Source organism: Andrographis paniculata, unplaced genomic scaffold, assembly GCF_009805555.1.
Source record: "Andrographis paniculata isolate CXL003 unplaced genomic scaffold, ASM980555v1 Contig51END, whole genome shotgun sequence".
Classification (NCBI taxonomy): domain Eukaryota; kingdom Viridiplantae; phylum Streptophyta; class Magnoliopsida; order Lamiales; family Acanthaceae; genus Andrographis; species Andrographis paniculata.
The window spans coordinates 4,328,653-4,334,652 of record NW_026137586.1 but is presented as its reverse complement, the minus strand read 5'-3'; positions in this window follow the sequence as shown (position 1 = coordinate 4,334,652).

Sequence of the window (6,000 nt, the reverse complement as noted above, 5' to 3'; positions counted from 1 at the left end):
CACTAAAAATGCAATATGTGATGTTGGAATCCCCACTTGAACTGTGGGAGAGATTGAAAGAAAGATACGATCATATGAAGCTGACTATGTTGCCAAAGGCACGAAGCGAATGGTAAAGCCTACGGCTTCAAGACTATAAAACAGTCCAATAATATAATTCTGTCATGTTTAAAATAACATCACAGTTGCGTCATTGTGGTGAATATATATCTGAATCTAATATGATAGAGAAAACTTTCTCTACTTTTCATGCCCCTAACATGGTTTTGCAGCAACAGTATCGCGAAAAAGGCTTTCAAAAACTTTCTCTACTTTTCATGCCTCTAACATGGTTTTGCAGCAACAGTATCGCGAAAAAGGCTTTCAGAAATATTCGGAGCTGATCACCCGTCTTTTGTTGGCCGAACAAGATAATAAATTGTTGTTGAAAAATCACGTATATCGGCCAATAAGTGCAAATCCATTTCCAGAGGCAAATGCTATACAACCGGAAAATCTGGTGCGTGGTTGTTGGCATGTCAGAAATCAACCGAGATTAATGTGGAACATCTTGTTCCTCATGTACATACGCAATATGGCTTGGCTGAATCTCTTATCAAAAGATTGCAATTAATTGCTATATTATTGTTAATGAGATTTAAACTTCTCATATCAGCTTGGGGACACACCTTATTGCATGTAGCAACCATCGTGAAAATAAGGTCGACAAGTTATCATTGTTATTCCCCTACTCAAGTGATATCTAGAAATGTACCAAATATATTTCACCTGTGAATTTTTGGGTATGTTGTTTATGTGTCAATTGCGCCACCCCAACGCACGAAATGAGACCTCAAAGAAAATTGGGTATATATGTCGGGTATCAATCACCCTCGATTGCGAAATATCTTGAACTAACAAAGGGTGATTTATTTACTGCAAGGTTTACAAATTGTCATTTTGATGAATCCATTTTCCGACATTAAAGGGAGACATTAATCAACTTAAAAAAGAAATTACGTGGAAAATACCACTTGAATTTGATCATCATACGAAACATAGTGAACTTGATGTTCAAACAATTGTGCATTTACAAAAAATTTCAAATCAATTGTCTGATGCTTTTAATGCTACTGCTAAAGTTACAAAATCCTATATTGCAGCAGCAAATGCACCAGCTAAAATAAATATCTAAGAAGAGAAAGTGTCGAATGCTAATGAGCATACTGTCCACGTAAAATGTGACAGAACGTTGGACTCCAAAGACTAAAATTCAAGAAAGAAGAAAATTGTAAATATTGATGAAGATATCAACAATAATTAGATACCTGAAAAGTTCAGTACAACCTATGAAGAGGTTGATACTAAAAATTCTGATGAAAGTGATGATAAAGATATTGAAACTTCTGTTAATATACCAAAAGTGGAAAATATTGGAATAGAAATAAAATAAATATTGATGATGCATTTGCATATTCTGTAGCACTCGATATAATGAAAGATGACAAAGATTATGAACCAAAATTAGTTGATGAATCTCGACAAAGAGATGATTGACAAAATGGAAAGATGCAATTCAGTCTGAATTAGACTAATTGAATAAACGGAAAGTATTCGGACCTATAGTCCAAATACCTGTAGGCTACAGATGGGTGTTTGTGAGAAGAAAAAATAAAAATAATGATATCACAATATATAAAGCAACGCTTGTAGCCCAGGGTTTTTCCTAGAGACCGGGAATTGATTTTGAAGAAACATATTCTCCGGTTATGGATGAAATAACATTAAGATATCTGGTTAGCAGTATGCGAAAATCTTGATATACAATTAATGGATGTGGTTACTGCATATCTTTATGGCTCCTTAGATAATGATGTCTATATGAAAATCCCATAAGGGTTTAACACACCTGAATCATTCAAATCAAAGCCAAAAGAATCATATTTCATCAAATTGGAAAAATCTTTGTATGGGCTCAAACAATCAGGCCGAATGTGGTACAATTGTCTCAGCGAAAGCCTAACAAAAGAAGGTCCATGTGTTTTCATATAGAAAAATAGGTCAAGATTCGTAATCATCGCTGTATATATCAATGATCTCAATTTAATTGGAACTCCTGATAAAATCTAGAAAGCTGTTGAATATCTGAAAAAGGAGTTTGAGATCAAAGATTTTGAAAAAATTAATTTTGTCTTGGTCTACAAATTGAGCACTTGGAAAGTGGAATCTTCATCCACCAATCAAATTATATCAAAATGGTACTGAAACAGTTTATGATGGATAAATCACACCCGCTAAGTACCCCAATAATCATCACAGCACTCGATCCAGCAAATGATACTTTAGACCAAAAGAGGAAAACGAAGAAACACTTGGCCCTGATGTGCCATATATGAGTGTTATAGGTGCATTGATGTATCTTGCTAACAGCACCCGACCTGATATATCATTTGCTGTAAATTTATTAGCAAGATTCAGTTCATCGCCTACTTGACAACATTGTAATGAGATTAAACACATTTTTGCTATTTTCAAGGAACAATTGATCTCGGGTTATTAGACTCGAAAGATTCTCGACATGAATTGATTGATTTTGGCGATGCAGGATATTTATCTGATCCTCATAAATCCAAGTCTCAAACTTGCTATATATTCACTTGTGGCGAAACAATGATCTCTTGAAGGTCGATGAAACATACTTTAACTGCCACTTCTTCAAATCATGCTGAAATATTGGGAATACATGAAGCTAGTCGAGAATGTGTTTGGTTGAGGTCAATGACTCAACATATTGAAAAATTGTGGGTTAATACCCGACAATAAAATTCCCCCAACTACATTGCATGAAGATAATACGGCTTGTATAGCCCAATTGAAATAGGGTTACATTAAAGCAGATAGAACGAAATATATTTCACCAAAATTCTTTCACTCATGATCTTCAACAGAATGATGAAATTAATGTACAGCAAATTCGATTATATAATAATTTGACGGATATATTAACTAAGACATTATCGACTGCAATATTTAAAAAATTGGTGAAGAAAATTGGGATGCGTCGGTTAAGGGATCTCAAATAATATTCAGATAGAGGGAGCGAATTTATACAAGAATATTGCACTCTTCTTCCTTCACTAGGATTTTTTTTCCATTGAGTTTTTTCCTAATAAAGTTTTAACGAGACACATTCTTTTATAATGACGTCTAAGGGGGAGTATTATAAGCAACGTAGATGATATATCATCAATATTGTGGACGCCATGTTTACCGAGCAAATGTCTAAGGAATATTACGCCACGTCGCAATGATTATACATGTAGTGTTAATTTGTATTAATTTTCTCCTATAAATAGAGATGTAATACAATGAAATAAATTCACGCCCTCCACATATTCTCTCACGCTTGTCTTATTCTCTGTCTATTTACATTAAATTGCTATATACAAATATACCATATATACATTATACATAAATATATAATAATAAATAATATACACAATATATATAATATATCACAGATTTATATATATACATATATTTATATACATAATATTTATAATATAATATAATATATAAATAAGTGGTTAGCGGCAGATATAATTAATATTTCTATTGGCTAATCCTATAATAATATTACGATAAATTTATGTTTATTCATTTTTTTAATTTTTTTTTTCAATTTTCTTAACTTCAGATTCATAATTTCAATTCACCGGCTACATTTAATTTCAATTTTGTTAGAACAAATATTCACTTAATTGTTAAAATTTATATTTATAAAATAATTATTTAACTTGTAATAAATGTAAAATTATAAAATAATAATGACTTTTATAAAAATATATTTACTTGTAAGATTTTAATTTTGGGGTTTAGTTTTGAATAATAACTTTTTGAATTAAAATAGTTATTTGATATGATATAAAAAAATATATATGTAATGATTTTGAATTTAAAATTTTAGTATAATATATTAAAAAAAATAATAGGTATTTTATTTCATATATTTTGAAATAGTAAAAATCAAATACAAAATCTTACAGGCAATACACCAAATATAAATAATAATTTTATTTAAAATAATTGATTTAAATTTTATTATTTTTATTTTTATAAAAAAAGAGCATTTCTATAACAACTACGTCTCTCCCCACCTATCTTTTCCCCTTTTTCTCCTCCCCTTTCTTCTTCCCGATTGATTGTGTATTTTGTTTATTTCCTCCACGAGGGAAACCCCAATGCGCTGCCGAACCTGCCATTGCAAGAAATGCAAATGCTCACCCCAGAGCAAGTACTGCTAATTTCTGGAATTCATTCTCTCTAAATTTATAAATTAACAGACAAACACATGATCGATCCAACATATGCATTTCAGTAAAGATCAGATACATCAATGGTGAAAAGAACAAAGAAGCCTTATTTGGATCATAACAAGAATGTCACTAATTGATTCACTCCATTTTATTTTATTTCTAGCTCTATGTGAACATATTGGACCTGGAATATACTCCCTCCGTCCGATAACAAAATATTCATTTTTCTATTTTAGTCCGTCCTATAACAAAGTATCAATTTCCTTTTTTTAGTAACTAACCTAAAATTACAAATACCCTTACAATTTATAATATATTCACAAATGCTATTACCTTTATATCACGCATACTAATAAGATTATTTTAGTCATTTCTACTTTATTTCTACTATATCCTAATATAATACTAATATTTTTAAAATTACGTGCAAAAAGCAAATGGATATTTAGTTATGGGACGGAGGGAGTATATAATTTCATACGTCTAGTGTGTTTGTTTGGGGGATTGGATTAGATTTACACTGTTCATTCAATTTTTCCCCCAAAAAACATCAAATCAAACATCTATTTTTCATTTTTTATATTATACTAAAAATCAATTTTACATTCAAAACATCACATCAACACCTATTTATATCACATCATACAACTATTCAAATTCAAATTTTTTACTATTAAAATCCCAACTCAAAATCCAAACCCCCAAACAAACACATTCCACTACTTTTTTTTTTTTCGATAAAATAGATTGGCCATATTTGAGTTCCATATATAATTTATCTTTTTGCAACACGGTCATTCGGTGATAAGTAGTTCAATTTTGAGATGTATTGCAATCACTGTTGCAAATATTGGAAAAAAAAAAAATTGTACCAGAATACATAAAATTTGGTGACCAATTTAATTAGAATAATTCACATTCTCGTAATGTTAATTACAGAGGTGGAACATATATATATATACACGCTAGGCCAAACTAAATTATGATACCTTTCTGGCTCCAATTTTGGTTTCACAACACATAAATTTTCTATTTGAAATCCAACTCCACGATTGTTTTGTATTCCAATTTCAACTAGCCATTGTAAGGACATCAAAACTCATTTTTTTCACCCATCTAAGTTGATTGAGATTAAATACAACCTCAATTTATCTAAGGTCACAACTTTCGTAATCATATTTGCTGGATTTTTTTTATCCTTTCCTTAATTTCATATTCATTTTCTCTAATAGCTCACGGATGTAATGAAACCTCAACTCAGGGTGTGCTCGTTTAAAAGATTTTTCAGAGTTTCTACTATTCACTAAATTTTTTCCCTAAAAAATATCAAATCAAATATTTATTTTTTTATTTTTTTTTTATAATATATAAAAAATCAATTTTACATTCAAATCACATCAATATTTATTGATATCACATCACTCAAAATTCAAACCCCCAAATGCAGGATTGGACACCAAAGCCTTCCAAAGTCAGGCAAAAGAAAACTGAAGACCAAATCTCTTCGAATTAAAGAAGCCATTGAAAATCAAGTTGGAAAACAAATCAATTCGGAAGGAGAATCAAAAGACCTATTTAGAGAATATGACATGCTTTAAATCCAAATTAAATATTATTTGTACAAATTTTTATATTTATTAAAAATAACACAATTTTTTGTCTACATATATAAAAACCACGAAATTAAGAGAGTCAAATAAAAAAG